We start from the raw sequence: 18,214 nt of genomic DNA, 5'->3' as shown, positions 1-18,214 counted from the left end.
TGACAGTGACATTCAAAACACTCCACTAAATTGGAAACAAATGGGTGATTGCTAGACATTTGACCACCGAAATTAAGATAATACAGACCAATAAAAACCAATTGATAAGGAACTGCCAAACACATATGAAACCAGTATTTCCCTAATACCAAGTCAGGTGACAAAAAAAAACAGACCATGATTAAGTGGATATGGAGATACAAAGATGGTTCAACATAGGCAAATCAATAAATGTAATGCATCATATAGAGTCAAGAACAAAAAGCACATCTCAAGAGATGGGGAAAAGGTACTTGAAAAAAATCCAACATCCTTTCATGAGAAAAGTCTTGCAGGAACATAGTCTATATGCAACAGACCTGTAGCCAATAATACTAAACACTAGAAGCGTTTCCACTAAAATCAGGAGCAAGACCAGTGTCCGCTCTCTTCGGTCTTACACAATAGAGTACTGGGAGTCTTAGCTACAGCAATGAGATGAAACAAAAGGGGATATAAATAGGAAAGGAAGTCACTGTTTGCAGATGATAGGATTCTATACACTAAAGACTAGCATAAAATTGTTAGAGCTGATAAATGCTCAGCAGTAGCAGGATACGAAGTTAACATCAAGTCAGCATGTCTGCACCAATAACGTGAGGGTGGCGTCAGGGAAACAATTGCCTCACAAGGATAAAAATACCTTGGAATGGACCCAAGAAGTGAAGGGTCTCCACAGTAAAAAAAAAAAAAACACCGGAGAGAGAAAGGAAATGCCAGGAAATGAAAAGTCCCAAAATTAATTTGACGGGGCAAAAAACTCAATCCTGTGCAACAAAAATAAGGCTGAAGTATCACTATATTTGCTTTTACAAGGAGCCAGGAGTGGTGGTGCACGCAGAGGTAGGAGGATTGTCAGGTGTTCAAGGCCACCCTGAGACTACATAGTGAATCCCAGGTCAGCCTGGACTAGAGTGAGAGACTACCTGGAAAAACTAAACAAAATAAAAAATATTACAGAGCCATAGTAGGAAAAACAGCATGGTATGGCAAAAAAAAGTTTGATAGAACAGATGACCCAGGCAGCTGCGGCCACGGATTTACTAGTGGGATTACGGTATTCACTGCGGGGCTAGTGTGTCAGGGGTTACTGTGCCCGAGGGTATTACTACCCATTCTGTGGCTCTTACAATTTTTCTGCCCCCTCTTCCTGAGCCTTGCAGGCAAGATAGGGACCTGATTTAGTGTTGCTTCCTCTTTATCCTCTGGATCTGTTTTGATGAGGTTTGACCGGCGTCTGTCACCACCAACTCCCTGGAGATGGCTTTCAGGCTAACCATGAGAGCAGTATTTGTGTCACATGAGGTGGAGGTGACCCATCTCTTGGTAGGCAGTCAGCTCTGGATTCTTGATGGATCCTGCTTGTCCCCAGCCGTCTCCACCATTTGTAAGGACAGAGTCTCCAACCAAAGGTGAGAGTGGTTTGAATCAAAGGAGAGAAACCTAGTTACTGGAGAGACTTACTGGTGTGTATGTCCACTCTTCTCAGTTCAAGGGCACTGGAGGTTCTCCCTGGAGCCTATTGTTTCCCTTCTAGGGAATCTGGCTTGGTTCCCGGAGCCAGATGTGAGTCCACCCCTCTGAGCCGGCCTCGGGTCCAATCCGTGAGCAGTTGGTACCTGCCTCCGCTGTGTGCCGCTGTTGCACGAGTGCGCTTCTTGCGCTGCTGGCTGATTGAGTACCTGGCAGGATGTCTGCTTACTCACTGTGCAACCAGTGATTTTTGACAAAAGTGCTAATAATACTCACTGGCGAAAAGACAGCCTCTTAACAAATGGTGCTGGGAAACCTGGATCTCTAGTTGCAGAAGACTGAATCTAGATCCTTATCTCACTCTGAACAAAACTTGACTCCAAATGGATGAAAAGACCTTACCATCAGATATGAAACTTAGAAACTCCTAGAGGAAAACAGGGGGAGACACTTCAATATACAGGCAAAGACTTTCTGAATAGACTCCCAGCCACTCAGAAAAAAAAAAAAAACAAAAACCACTAATCAAAGGGAGCTCATGAAATTAAAAAGCTTTGTAGTGCAAAGAACACAGTTAACTGAGCAAAGAGACAGCCTACAGGATGAGAGAAAGCCTATGTCAACTGTACATCTGACAGAGGATTAACATCTAGGACATACAAGGAACTCAGTGAACTAAATAAAAGTCAAATAAACCCAGTCAAAAAAAAAAAAAAAAAGGAACATACAACTGCATAGAGACTTCTCATGAGAAGAAATTTAAATGTTCAGTAAATATTTAAAGAACCACTCATGACAAGCTGGGTGTAGTGGCTCAGGCCTTTAATCCCAGCACTTGGGAGGCAGAGGTAGGAGGATCGCCATGAGTTGGAGGCCACTGAACTACATAGTGAATTCCAGGTTGGCTTGGGCTTGAGCGAGACCCTACTTTGAAAAACAACAACAAAAAAACAAGGAACCATTCGTGGGTGGAGGAGATGGCTCAGCGGTAAAGTCACCTGTCTGCAAAGCCTGCTAGTCTGTTCAATACTCCAGTAGCCACATAAAGCCAGATGCATAAAATGGTGCATCCCCTGGAGTTCATTTACAGAGGCACGAGACCCACATACCCATATTCATTTTCATTTTCTCTTTTTCTGTCTCTGTAATAAATAAATAACACAATAAGCTGGGCTTGGTGGCACATCCCAGCACTTGGGAGGCAGAGGTAGGAGGATTGCAGGAAGTTTGAGGCCACCCCGAGACTACTTAGTGAATTCCAGGTCAGCCTGGGCTAGAGCAAAACTCTACTTTGGAAGACCAAAACAAAACAAAGAGCCATAATGAAGCCAGGTGTGGTGGCACAAGCCATTAGTCCCAGCACTCGGGAGGCAAAGGTAGGAGGATCACCATGAGTTCAAGGCCACCTTGAGACTACATAGTGAATTCCAGGTCAGCCTGAGCTAGAGCGAGGGCCTACTTCAGAAAAGCCAAAAATCAACAACAAAACCTAGAATGCTATTTTTAAAATAAGAAATAAAAACTGTCCAATATCTATAGTCATCAGATAAAAGCAAATTAAAACTACTTTGATATTCCATTTTAACTGACCATGAATGTTGGGAGAGTGAGGGGAAAGGGGACATAAACTAGTACAGTCATTTTGGAAATCAGTGTGGAGGTTTCTGAGACAGCGAAAACTAGGTCTACTATATGACCCAGCTATACCACTTGGCTATACACCCTGAGGACCATACCCTTTCCTCAAGACATGCTCGCTCATCAATGCTTATTGCTGCTCTAGTCACAATAGCTAGGAAAAGGAACCAGCCTGAATACCCATCAATTCATGAATGGGTAACGAAGGTATGGTAAATATACACAATGGTGTCTTATTCAGCTGTAAAGAAAAATGAAAATTGCCAGAAAATGAATGGATCTGAAAAAGAGTGTCTTAAGTGAGGTGACAACACTTATGAGCATCACACAACCTGGATGGTGTTCTTCAGGGCCAAAGAGTGCACTTTAGAAAACCTAACATGAAGCCGGGCGTGGTGGCGCGCACCTTTAATCCTAGCACTCGGGAGGCAGAGGTAGGAGGATCCCTGTGAGTTCAAGGCCACCCTGAGACTCCATAGTGAATTCCAGGTCAGTCAGCCTGGGCAAGAGCAAGACCCTACCTGGGAAAACAAAACAAAACAAAACTTAAATGACATGCATGGTCCGGGTACCGAAAGCTTGTAATAGCAATTTCTTTTTTTCTTCAGTAAGTTGAAAGACTCTCTTACTTGTTTAACATTGGGGGTTCAGGCTTTTCTCTGCTTGCTTTGTTTCCATGCCTGGGCTGGGCAACCACTCCATCCAGGAACCCATGGTTATGAAAGCAAAGGGAAGACGTGTGACTTGGAAATAGGCAGTGGTGCAATTCAGGCCATACGGGTGTGACTCTGGAGTGGACCGGGGAGAACAGGGTTTGCGTATGTCGTCAAGACAATGAGCTAGGTTCTGCCAGTAAACTTGTCTGTAGTTATTGAGGACCACAAGAGCACCAAGTGACCCCTTTACCGAGGCAAGCATAATGTCATGCTCATGACAAGTTAGCCATATGCATTACTGAGCTTGAAGAAATGACATTTAGACATTTAAACCTGGAGACTTGACTATGGACTTTGTGCCATAGTTGCCTGAGAGTGTCACCACTGGATGGCAGTAAAAATCTTGGATTTCCCTCCATTTTTTGCTTTTTTTTTTTTTTTTTTCTCAAGCTCCTTAACTTGTTCTTTGTGTCCAGTGAAAAAGAGTGCCATGCCTTTAGAGTTAACTTTCATCAAAATACCCTTATGTGAAATGCAGATGATATATTAGGATCAAGTCCACAGCTTTAAGAAAACAAAAGGAGACATGGAGACAATTATGTGTAGTTTGCTCAACACAAAACGAAAGATATCTGGATAGGTTCCAGAGTCAGGCAGTCTCCCCATGAATTAAAAGGAATGGCCATTATGTCATTTCAATATAAAATTAAGTGCAAAGTGATGAGGTATTGATGACCTAACATTTCGTGGGGGCGATAAATTTCTAGTTCCTGGGTAGAATAATGCTCTCAAGGTCACAAAACACAGCCTTTTTTCACTGGTCACCATCAGCACTGAAAGGAAGGTGGGTGATTCAATGCCCAGAGCAGACGGGCACTCCAGACTCCCATCACCAAGAGTGAACTCATTATTTAACTTTCAAGTTCGCCCACTCATTCACTCATCCAGTGAAAGTTTATTGGAACCTTGACTCCGGGCTGCACGCTGGGAACGTGGCCCTGAAAGCTCCCACTGTGTGGAGCTCAGACGAGGATGTTCAACCCGAGTCTGCGAATCGCTCTGCCCCTTCCTCCCTCCCTGTCTTCTGCAGCCAGTATCTCTCAGCAGATCCACATCCTGAGCGCTCCTGGATTCCAGCCACGTCTCATCTCTCTCGTGTCTATCTTATCTCAGCTGGCCTTCCTGTCCAGTTCTTGCCTCTCTGGAATTCGTTTTCCCCTCAGCAGCCAGGGAGGTGTTGCAAACATAGAAACCTGATGAATTTCACCCCTGGGCTCCTGTAGTCTGCCAGATCAATTTCCGTGTCTCCAGCTTTTCGCCTGCACTCCAGGAATATGTCCCATGAATTCCACAGTGGTAGCTCACGCTTTCCTCCTTGGCACTTTCCTAGAACCTTCTACCTGCTTGGGGCATTCCCTTTGTTCTTCCCACCGAAGCTCCATGTGCAAGTGGTCCTTCAGGCGCCTCCCTGTCACTTTCCCAAGGACTTGTTCTTAACTAGGACCAGGCTGTCTTTATATGTTTTCCCTTAGTTCTGTCTACTTGTTTTCTCATAACACTCGTCACATTGCATTGAAATTACTAACTTGTTGAGCTTTCCATGGAACTAATTTTGGGTTTTTTGTTTTGTTTTGTTTTTGAGGTAGGGTCTCACTCTAGCCCAGGCTGATCTGGAATTCACTATGTAGTCTCAAGGTAGCCTCGAACTCAGGGTGATCCTTCTACCTCTGCCTCCCCAGTGCTGGGATGAAAGACATTGCACCACCATGCCCGGCTTCTGATTTTCTTTTATACTTAAAATTTATTTATTTGTTTATTTGAGAGGGAGAGAGAGGCAGATAGAAAGAGAGAAAGAATGGGCATATCAGTGCCTCCAGCCACTGCAAAGAAACCTCAGAGGCATTCGCCACCTTATGCACCTGGCTTACCTGGGTCCTGAGGAATTGAACCTGGGTCCATTGGCTTTGCAGGCAGGTGCCTTAACTGCTAAGCCATTTCTCCACCCCCCCCTTTTTTTAATCACTGGAGAGTTAGTAAGAACACTGGTGCTGGTCCTATACCACATTTTTCATTTTTGTTTGGTCATTTTCCTACTCTGATATAAATTAAAAAAGAAAATTTATAAGAAGGATATAAATGATTCTCCTCTTCCTTTGAGTCAGATTCATTTATTTATATTTTCCTAATTTTAATTTATTTCTCTAGTCCTTCACCTCTCCTGGTATAATTTTCCTGAACCAATAGAAATTCAATCATTTATATTTACTTCAATGTGTGCTTCCTAAGAAAAAGATACTCATTTACATAAAGTGATATAATGCTTAAACCAGGTGTGGTGGTTTAAATCAGATGTTCCCCATAAACTTGTGTTCTGAATTCTTGATCCCCCACTGATGGTAACTGGGAAGGTGGAGGCTTGCTGGATGAGGTATATTGCTGGGAGTGGACTTAGGGGTGTTATAGCCAGCTCCCCCTTGCCATAACTCTCCTGTTGTGTTCTCCATCTGCTATGGCAGAGGTGATGTCCAGCTTCCTCTTGAGACTGTCAGCCAAAATAAAACTTTTCCCCCCATCAGCTGCTTTTGGTCAGGTGCTTTGTCCCAGCAACAAGAAAGTAACTATAACACCGAGATATAATCCTATTATCTAATCAAGAGTTCATTTTCAATTTTTCTTTTTTTTTAATTACTTATTTGCAAATAGAGAGTGGGAGAGACTGAGGAGGAATGGGTACACCAGGGCATCTTGCTACTGCTAACAAACTCTAGATACATTTGCCACTTTGTACATTTTACATGGGTAATGGGGATTTGAACCTGGGCTGTCAGGCTTTTCAAGAAAGCACCTTTAACTACTGAGCCATCTCTCCAGGCTCCTCAGATTTTATTAGGTATCACAATAATGTATTTAAAATTTATTTATTTGAGAGAGAGAAAGAGGCAGAGAGAGAAAACGGGTGCACCAGGGCCTCTAGCCGCTGCAAACAAACTCTAGATTCCTTCCTTCCTTCGTTCCTTCTTTCCTTTTCCTTTTGCTTTCTTTCTTTCCTTTCTTTTTGTTTTCCTTTTGCTTTCTTTCTTTCCTTTCCTTTTATTTTCCTTTCTTTCTCCCTTCCTTCCTTCATTCCTTCCCTTCCTTTCCTTTTTTTTCATTTCACTTGCTTTCCTTTTCTTTTCCTTTCTTCCTCCCTCCCTCCTTTCTTTCTTTCTTTCTCTCCCTTTCCTTTTTTCCTTTCCTTTCCTTTCCTTTCCTTTTTTCCTTTCTTTCCCTTTCCTTTTCTTTCCTTTTTTTCCTTCCCTTCCCTTCCCTTTTCCTTTTTTTTCTCCCTTCCCTCCCCTCCCCTCCCCTCCCCTCCCCTCCCCTCCCCTCCCCTTCCCTTCCCTTCCCGAAGAGAACCAAGTGCCACCACACTGGCTTTGATGTGTGGGGCAGTGAGGCAGGAGTCAAGTTGGAAGCCACATAAGCAAGAAGGAGGACTCTCAGATATCAGAGGCAGCAGCTGTACAGGAAGTAAGTACCAGCCTCCACCCAAGGGAAGGAAGGAGAGAGCCTGGAACCATTACTCTTAGACTTAAGAGTAGGCGTCCTGGAGAGTTGAAAAGTCAAGGTCTGAGCCGGTGGCATTGGCTGATGGGAGCTGGTTTTCAGTACATTCAGCTGCTGTGGGGGGCACAGTGTCCTTGCTCAGGTGGAGAAGCTTCCTGAGGTGACCTCAGAGCATGGGAAATAACCATTTCTCTCTTCCTCTCCAGCCTTACCAGTCTCTAGACACCCCTTAGATAGGATTCAGCAAAGTAGACATGTCTGCAGAGCTTTGGCCCCAGCCGCCACAGCAGAGCGGAGGAGGGAGTTTCGTCTTGAAAGTCACCCACAGAAATGGACAGCCTCACTTACTTTGCCCCACTGTAACCCTGAGCACATGAACAGCGGACCCCTCTCACTGGGCACCAGCGCAGCGAGGCATTCAGATCACTTGCCATCACTGTTCCCAAAGGCTCTGGCTTTCCCCTGGCCTTTGGGAACAGATGGTCTCACTTTCTAAGGTTCTTTTCTTTTCTTTTCTCTCTCTCTCTCTCTCTCTCTCTCTCTCTCTCTCTCTCTCTCTCTTTCTTTCTTTCTTTCTTTCTCCCCGCCCCCCTCTCTTTTGGTTTCTCAAGGTAGGGTCTCACTCTAGCCCAGGCTGACCTGGAATTCACTGTGTCATCTCAGGGTGGCCTCAAACTCACAGCCACCCACCTACCTCTGCCTCCCAAATGCTGGGACTAAAGGCGAGTGCCACTATGCCTGGCTCTTATTTATTTATTTATTTTTGAGATAGGGTCTCACTCTAGTTCAAGCTGACCTGGAATTCACTGTGTAGTCTCAGGGTGGCCTCGAACTCAATAACCCTCCCACCTCTGCCTCCTAAGTGCTAGGATTAAAGGCATGTGCCACCATACCCAACACTTAAAAAAAATATTTCATTTATTTATTTGAGAGGGAGAGAGAGCGAGAGCGAGAGAGTGCACCAGGGCCTCTAGCCACTGCAAACAAACTCCAGATGGCTGCACCACCTTATGCATCTGGCTTACGTGTGTACTGGGGAATTGAACTTGTGTCCTTCGGCTTCTCACACAAGCACCTTAGCTGCTCAGCCATCTCTCCCGCTCTCCTTTTCTGCTTCAGATCCCCTGTGACAGATAAGTACATCGCAGGCTCTGGGACTCATTTCCCCATGGTAAGGAGGGGACAGGCCTTACAGAGATGTCACCTGCTTTAGTAGCGGCAGGGTCTTTTAACGTCCATCTTTTTTTTTCAGAGAGGCGATTTCAAGCCAGGGTCTCGTAGGTTTTCTTGAGCTTGCAATGAGCTCTCAGGAACTGGTCTGGTCGTTGAACGTCGCCCGGCAAACCACCCACAACAGAGGCATGGAGTAGCGAGCATGCATGGTGCCTCTCCTGCTATGAGCTGGCACGGGAGGCTACAGAAGGCGATGGCTAAGGTTACCCTGACCTCAGAAGCTTCTGGAATCTGGGCTTGCAACAGTCGAGATGCTGGGGACAGGAGCACCTGAGGCTTCAGAGCCGTCTCTCCATGTGGTGTCTCGACTGGTCACATGGCTGATGGCCGTTCCCAACATAGTCCTCCTCTGGGGAGCTTTGCCTTATCATCTTCATCGAGGCAGCACAAAGGCCCATTTGGGTTCAAGGGGTGAGGACATGACTCCACCATGAGGAGCGTGTCAAAGAAGCCGCAAACTTTTAGGAGCTGTGTGTGTGTGTGTGTGTGTGTGTGTGTGTGTGTGTGTGTGTGCAGCGTACCTTCCACCTCCCATTTGCAGCAGGCTTTCTCATTCTTCCCTGTTTGATCTGCCAGGCTCATTGACCTTTGAGCATCCAGGAAGCTTTCCCATCTCTGTCTCCCATCTTGAGGTAGGCATGCTGGGATCCAGAAACCTCCCAAATTGCTTCTTTACATTGACTATGCGACAAGTCTGCATTCTTCTGGTTTAGGCTGTCATTAGACCATGACTTGTGGAATTTGGCTTTGGAAGGTATGCTGCTTTGAGGGACGGGATGGACAGAAAGTTAGTTTTTTTTGTTGTTGTTCATTTTTATTTGTTTGAGAGAGAGAGAGAGAGAGAGAGAGAGAGAGAGAGAGAATGGGCATGCCAGGGCTTCCAGCCACTGCAAACGAACTCCAGATGCGTGAGCCTTCTTGTGCATCTCGTTTATGTGAGTCCTGGGAAATTGAGCCTCAAACTGGGGTCCTTAGGCTTCACAGGCAAGCGCTTAACTGCTAAGCCATCTCTCCACTCCTTGTTTTTGTTTTTTTGTGGTAGGGTCTCACTCTAGTCCAGGCTGACCTGGAATTCACTATGGAGTCTTAGAGTGGCCTCAAACTCACAGTGATCCTCCTACCTCTGCCTCCCAAGTGCTGAGATTAAAGGCGTGCGCCACCACACCCAGCTTTGTTAAATATTTGTTTGCTTGCTTTTTTTTCTCTTCCAGTTTAAGCTCAGAGCTTTCGCTTTACTAGAGACTTGCGTGTAGTTGAAAAAATAAGTTAAAAAGATGGTTCACTGGGCTTGCCCAGATAAAGTGCAATTTGTAGCACGCGTTGTTTTTCACTAGTTGTGTGTTGGCACTTGACATTTGGACTAGCTGTGTGAGGAGCTAGGATATGATGGTCCCAACCAAAGCTGTGACTTTAGCATCAGCGTTTTGAATTTTGGGGCCTTAGACGATCTGATCTCATGTAGTCCTGTGGGATGGTTGTACTTGCTTGTCACCTTGATGGGATTTAGAATCACCCAGGAGACCCACCTCTGGGCATGTCTGTGAGGGAGTTTTACATAGTCAAAGTTGGTTATACCAGGCTATGAGCTGGGGAAAGACAACGTCAGCTCTGCACCAGCGTCCTACATCTCTGCTTCCTGACGCGCTGCAAGGTGACCAGCCCTTTTTTTTTTTTAAATTTTTATTAACATTTTCCATGATTATAAAATATATCCCATGGTAATTCCCTCCCTCCCCACCCCCACACTTTCCCATTTGAAATTCCTTTCTCCATCATATTACCTCCCCATTACAATCATTGACCAGCCCTTTTTTAATGTTCCCACCACCGAGCTTTCCTGACAGTATCGACTGTGAGCCAAGATAAACCCTTCCTTCCTAAGTTACTCTCGTCAGATGCTTTGCCACAGCAATGACAAAAGTAATATACCCTACAAGGCATTTCCTTTTTGGACATTTTTAAAACTTTCTCTTTAGGTCCTGAGTGTACATGGAAGATAATCCTCATTTTAGCCTTGTTTCAACTTTTGTTTTAAACTTTGTTATTTTATTTGTTTGAGAGAGAGATGGGGGCAGGTAGAGAGAGAGGGAGGGAGGGAGAGAAGGAGAGAAGGAGAGAGAGAGAATGGGCATGCCAGGGCCTTCAGCCACTGTAAACAAACTCCAGATGCATGCGCCACCTGTGCATCTGGCTTACGTTGGTCCTGGGGAATTGAACCTGGGTCCTTTGGCTTTGTAGGTAAGTGCCTTAACCACTAAGCCATCTCTCTAGCCTTGTTTCAACTTTTTTTTTTTTGTTTTTTGGTTTTTTGAGGTAGGGTCTCGCTCTGGTCCAGGCTGACCTGGAATGTAGTCTCAGGGTGGCCTTGAACTCATGGCGATCCTCCTACCTCTGCCTCCTGAGTGCTGGGATTAAAGGCGTGCGCCACCACGCCCAGCTTCTTGTTTCAACTTTTAATATATTTATTTATTTATGACAGAGAGGAGAGAGAGAGAATGGGGCACCACAGGGCCTTCAGCCACTGCAAATGAACTCCAGATGCATGTGCCACCTTGTGCATGTGACTTACATGGGTTTTGTGTAATCAAACCTGGGTCATTAGGTTTCACAGGCAAGTGCCTTAACCACTAAGCCATCCTCCAGGCCCCCCTTTTTAAAAAAATACTTTTAAAATATTTATTTATCAGAGAAAGAAGGGGAGAGAGAGAGAGAGAGGGAGAGAATGGGTGCACCAGGGCTTCCAGCCACTGTAAACGAACTCCAGATGTTTGCGCTCCTTTAGGCATCTGGCTAACGTGGGTCCTGGGGAATCGAACCTATGTCCTTTGGCTTTGCAGGCAAATGCCTTAACCACTAAGCCACCCCTCCAGCCCCCTTTTTTCAACTTAAAAATATTTAATTTCTTTACTTGAGAGATAGATATGCAGAGAGAGAGAGAGAAAGAGCCAGAGCCTCCAGCGAGTGCAAATGAACTCCAGATATGCACTGGCTTGTGCATCTGGCTGATGCGGGTACTGGGGAATCAAACATGAGTCCTTGGGCTTTGCAGGCAAGCACCTTAACCGCTGAGCCATCTCTCTAGCCCATTGTTTCAAATTTAATCTGTGCACATATTATAGTAGAGACAATTTGCAATGTATTCCATAATGTAGTTTTTCCATGCAAGAATGATTGTGAATATGTGCTTTAAATTCCATATATTTTAGAATTTACATTTTTTTGCCTGAGGGAAAAGTTTATCTACTGAGTTAGCAATTTGGAGTTGCTACTTCTAGATTAAATTCTGAGTTTTATTTGCAAGAGTCACTTAGATTTATGATATCACAAAGATGGGCAGTGATAGCCTACCAGGCTTTATTTAGGAATTGATGAGCTGATTTATTCTTCACGTTCTGAAGGAAATTTGCCCATCAGGGGAGTGATTACCGAGATGAGTGAGACAGCCAGCCGGGTATGGTGGCACATGCCTTTAATCCCAATACTTGGAGGAGGCAGAGGTAGGAGGATCGCCGTGAGTTCGAGATCACCCTGAGACTACATAGTGAATTCCAGGTCAGCCTGATCTGCAGTGAAACCCTACCTCAAAAACAAAACAAAAACAAGAACAAACAAAGACCACGGATGACTGAGGAAGCCTTCACTTGCCCTGTGAGTTTGCACTTCCAGCATAATTTCTTGGTGCTGTCAATATAACTTGGATGTAGTGTAAAATATAATTCGGCCCTTGCAAGGAATAGTTTTTAGTCCAGAATTTGCCTGTGCAAAGTGAAGTAAGTTGCTTATGGCTTCATCTCCACATATTTAAAAGTGACATTCTGCTTGAGGAATACAAACATTCAAAGAGAGAATTAAAGAATTGGATCAGGTAGCTAACATCGCAACAGATTTGGCTTTTCATCTTTCTAAGGGACGAATGCATCACCTACGTAGTGTCTTCCCCGCATTGTTCTAACAGCGATTGTCAAAAATGCTTTGTTTGAACTATAGCCAGCATTCTTGGCATCCCACTGGCAGGCAGCTCCGACACCACAGACCCCCCACACAGAGGCTTTGATGTGAAGGACGTCCCAGTGCATCCCACTGAGGTGGCTGAGATGCCCAGGGGGCACAGTCCTGGATGTCTGACTTGATTCTCTACCAAGACCGTGTCTGCCCCGTGCATTTCAGGAGGAACCATGAAGCGGTTTTGTGTTTTGCCTTTGGGTGGTACTGGCCCCACGTGTCCGTTAGGAACACACCAGGTTTCATGAGTTCTTTTTCTTGTAGATTGTTTACTCAGATGATAGCGTGACAGCTCTTCCCCCCCCCCCTGCCAGTCTCCTTCTTGGTATCCACATCCTTTGACTGGTCACTCCCCTTGAATACCAAGGAACCCACGGCCTGCTTTCCACCCATCAAATAAAGCAGAGATGAAAACGTTCATATGGTGCTGGAGAGATGGCTTAGTGGTTAAACCGTTTGCCTGCAAAGCCAAAGGACCCAGGTTTGATTCCCCAGGACCCACGTAAGCCAGATCCATGAGGGGGGCGCATGCATCTGGAGTTCGTTTGCAGTGGCTAGAGGCCCTGGTGTGCCCATTCTCTCTCTGTCTGTCTCTCTTCTTTCCATATCTCTGTCTCTGCTTGCAAATAAATAAATAAAATAAAAATGTGCATATGATAGTATGTTCATGGTTGACTCACACGAGAACAAAAGCCATCTTTTTTTTAAAAAAAAGTATTGTGTCTATATATTTGCAAGGAGAGAGAAAGAGAAAAAGAGAGAGAGAGAGAGAGAGAAAGAATGGGTATGCAAGGATGTCTAACCACTGCAAGTGAACTCCAGATGCATGTACCACTTTGTGCATCTATCTTTATGTGGGAATACTGGGGGATTGAACTTGAGTCATTAGGCTTTGCAGGCAAGTGCCTTATCCACTGAGATCTCTCTCCAGGCCCCCAAAACCCATCTTAATAGGAGACCCTGCCCTGAACGTGCTTTGTCAGACGAGGATTAGCTGGGTCCTATGCCTCCCATTCTTCAAAGGCTGTGATCAAGGTGCTGTCTGGGGCTGTCGGATCTGCTTGCAAGCTTTGGTTGTCATGAGATCCAATCCCTTGTCAGATTCAGCCCCTCAGTTCCTTGTTGGCTGATGGGTAGAGACACCGTGTGGCCCTCTGCACAGGCAGCTCTCAGCAGGGCAGCTTGCTCCATCAAAGCCAGAAGACTCAGGTTCTTTAACTCACTTCAATGCCAGGGTAAGTTTGTTTCCTGTGACTTGTGCTGTTGCCAGAACTCCAGAGCTTATGGCTGTGTTCACCTTGTCATGCCCAGTACAAACTCAGGTTAAAGTTTTTATATGAACTGTGCAATTTTGGGGTTCAGGGAAATATGTACTATATTGACACTATTATAACTTCCAACAATCTAATGTTTATTTTATTTTATTTTATTTTATTTTATTTTATTTTATTTTATTTTATTTTATTTTATTTATTTATTTGCAAGGTGAGAGAGAAAGGAGACAGAAGGATAGAGAGAGAGGGAGGGAGGGAAATAGGCATGCCAGGGCCTCCAGCCACTGCAACCAAACTCTAGATACATGCGCCACCTTGTGCATCTGGCTTAGTGAATCTTGGGGAATCAAGCCTCAAATCCGGGTCCTTAGGCTTCACAGGCAAGCCCTTCACCGCTAAGTCATCTCTCCATTCCCTATTTATTGTATTTATTAGCAAGAAGAGAAGAGGAGACAGAAGGAAGAGAGAATGGGCATGCCAGGGCCTCCAGCCACTAACTCTAGACACATGGGCCACCTTGTGCCTCTGGCTTACATGGGCTCTTGGGAATCAAGCTTGGGCCCTTTGGCTTTGCAGGCAAGCGCCTTAACTGCTAAGCCATCTTCCCATCCCCAACACATTTCACGTTTAAAGACGAGACTTGTATAAACTATTAAATCAGGAGTCGACCTACCACATGGACACCTATTAGAAGAGACTGCCCAAACAAAGCATTTTGATTATTCAGGGGTTCGCTCGTACGTCCAAATGTGGTCAGAGAGAAGATTGTGCGGAGGCATGGGGTGACAGGGCCCTGGAGTGATTCTTCGCCTACAGACATGCAACCCCCAGGGTCCCTCCTGGGTCCGCCATGTCTCTGCAGGCTTCACTCCCAGTGGGGCTTTGCTGCGTCTTGTCACCTGGGATTACTTTCATAAGCAACCTTATGGCTGAGTCCACAGACTTTTTCCAAGGGAAAATGAAACCAACAGTGTTTCAATCAGGCTCGCATTGCCGGTAGAAATCACCCAACCAAAAGAAGGTCGTGGGAAAAAGGAGGTCTATTTTGGCTTACAGGCTCGAGGGGGAAGCTCCATGATGACAGGGAAAACAATGGAATGAGTGGAGGGTGGACATCACTCCATGGCCAACATAAGGTGGACAATAGCAACAGGAGAGTGTGCCAAACACTGGCATGGGGACACTGGCTATGACACCCATATGCCTGCCCTCAACAACATTCTGCCTCCAAGCGGCGTTAATTCCCAAATCTCCATCAGCTGGGAACCTAGCATTCAAAACACCTGAGTTTATGGGGGACACCTGAGTCAAACCCCCACATTCCACCCCTGGGCCCCCATAGACTGATAACCATCCATGATGTAAAATACGATGCCTTCAGTCCAACTTTAAAAGGTCCCATAGTTTTTATCAATTCTAATGATATTCATACATCCCCATAGCCCAAGGTCTTTTAACTGAGCCATAATTCCAAAAAATCCCCCCCAAACCCACAATGGCACAGAATAAACATTCACACTGCAAAACATGGCATTGGGCATAGCAAAGAAATATTCAGCCAATACAAGATTTAACAAACATCAAACTCTGTAGCTTCAAGTCCAATAACTCTAGTTAGTGACAAATCTCCAAGTCCGATAATTCTAACCAGCAACAAGTTTCTGGCATTCCAATTCCACCCCTCCAGCTAGGCTACTCACAGTCCTTGAAAACTTCATCGGGGCTGGCAGCTCTCCTTAGTAGCCATGTCTTGGTCCTGGCATCTCCACTGGGTCTCCACTGCAAGCCACAGTTCATCCTCATGGCCCCATGGGGTCTCCATGCAGGCACCCAGCAAACCTGCTTCACACTGCCCATGGCCATTTCCAAAACACAAGACCCTGTTGCAAACTCAATGACCCTCTCTTTCCTGCATTTTTTATACTCCACAATACCAGGTAGGGTGCCAGTTTGTTAATCCAGAGGGAATAAAGCAGACTTTGACGAACAGGACACTCCTTGAGCACTCAGGCCCCTTCAAAAGAGTCTACATTCTTCCTGTTGCCCCAGTGCAGGTCAGCTGACCCAATCCAGATGGTTGTAATCTCTCTTTCTATTTTTTTTTTTTTCGAGGTAGGGTCTCACTCTAGTCCAGGCTGACCTGGAATTCACTATGGAGTCTCAGGGTGGCCTTGAACTCACAGCAATCCTCCTACCTCTGCCTCCCGAGTGCTGGGATTAAAGGCGTGCGCCACCACACCTGGCTAAAGGTTGTAATCTCTTAATTGCAGCTGAATGGGCAGCAGTTCACCAAAGATTTTTCTTTCTGTGCCATATCTCTCTGCTCATACCATTTATTTCTATGCAAAGCGACCCTGCACAACTTCTCAGGACACGGGCATAACAGCAAGCTTCCAACAAAAACTGCTAGCCTAGTCCAGGCAAAGCTCTTTCTCACCCTCATAAGCCAAACCTCACAGTCCATAGTTCTTACTGCATTCAGCTCTTTCAACCCTGACCAGAATAGCTCATCAAGCTATACTTACAGCCCTGCAAGGCGTCTGTTAGGCCAAAGTTTCAAATCCTTCCACATTCCTCTTGAAAATCAGCTCCAAAAGGCCAAAGCCGGAGTCAGGTGTCTAGCAACAACCCCACTCCTGGTACCACTTTACTGTTGCAGTCCGGTTCACATTGCTGGTAGAAATCATCCAACCAAGAGCAGCTTGTGGGAAAAAGAGGTTTATTTTGGCTTACAGGCTCGAGGGGAAGCTCCATGGTGGCAGGGAAAACGATGACATGAGCAGAGGGTGGACATCAACCCCTGGCCAACATAAGGTAGATAATAGCAACAGGAGAATGTGGCAAACACTGGCAAAGGGAAACTGGCTATTACATCCCATAAGCCCGCCCCCAACAATACACTCCCTCCAGGAAGCGTTAATTCCCAAATTTCCATCAGCTGGGAACTTAGCATTCAGAACACCTAAGTTTATGGAGGACACCTGAATCAAACCACCACAAGCAGGAAAAGTTAAATGAGGGTTCATGTTTCAGAATTTATTGAAAATTTTTTTGTTGCAACACCAGCTAGAATTTCTTTTAGTTATGACATTAGTTTTTTTTTTTTTTTTTTTTTTTAGCCTGGGCCATCTGTTGAAAGTCTAGGAGTCCATCAGTAGACTCTCAAGATCTTTTTGTTGATCTGGTTGTTACATGAACAACAGTGTTGTTTAATTTTAACTGTGTGTGGCAAAGTGACAGGATATCAATAGAGGCCAAAGCCAAACTCAGAGGAAGCAGCCTGGTTCAGATTTGCCCACTGAAGCTTACCAACGCTGGGCTCCTTTTGGGAGATATTGTGAACTCCTGCAGTTGACCTGGAGTTTTGTAATCTGGTAATGTAACTTTAACTTTATATTTACTGAGAACCTGACTAAAGAAAAATCAACTACTAATGCATATAAATTAATTTTAATTAAGGAGAAAGATATTTCATCCCATCAAGTCTTCTACTGCTTTAAAAAGTTAGGATTTCTTTTTTTTTTTTTTTTTTTTTGAGGTAGGGTCTCACTCTAGCCCAGGATGGCCTGGAACTCACTATGTAGTCTCAGGCTGGCCTTGAACTCATGACAATCCTCCTACTTCTGCCTCCCGAGTGCTGGGATTAAAGGCGTGTGCCGCCACGCCTGGCTGAGTTTTTATATTTTATTCACCAACCATCTCTTCACATTTCTACTAAAATTTAAAGAGCCATCTTTAACCCACATCCTTCTGTACTCATTCCAGCAGTCCTTATTTATTTTCATTAGTATCATACAACAATCAAGTCAAAGGACACACAGTGCACGTCTCACAACTTAGAAACCACCCAGAGCTTCTGGTCTTTGTAGACAAAGACAGGCTACTGCTAAAAATACCTCCAGCTCAAATACATAAGTATTCAGCTCATTTAGCAATAATATGTGGACCTTTTCAGGTTTTTATTTTTATTTATTTATTTTTTAGGAGTGAGGTTTAAGTATCCTCTGTCTTGAATATATTGAAGTTATTTTTAGGTAGCTGTAAACTGTAATCAAAAAGTACTTGGTTCTTAGAAGAACTAAAATAATTGAAGACTGTTGCACATTAGTTTTCCTGACAAGGCTTTTGCCTTAAAAAAAATTTTTTTTTTTAATTTCTTTATTTGAGAGAGAGAGAGGCCAATAGACAGAATGGGTGCTCCAGGGCCTCCAGCCCCTGCAAGCGAACTCCAGACGCATGTGCCCCCTTGTGCATCTGGCCTATGTGGGTTCTGGGGAATTGAACCTGGGTCCTTAGGCTTCACAGGAAAACGCCTTAACCACTAAGCCATTTTCCCCAGCCCGCCCTTGTTTT

This window comes from Jaculus jaculus, chromosome 18 (assembly GCF_020740685.1).
Source record: "Jaculus jaculus isolate mJacJac1 chromosome 18, mJacJac1.mat.Y.cur, whole genome shotgun sequence".
Classification (NCBI taxonomy): domain Eukaryota; kingdom Metazoa; phylum Chordata; class Mammalia; order Rodentia; family Dipodidae; genus Jaculus; species Jaculus jaculus.
Note: the sequence above shows the minus strand (reverse complement) of the source record.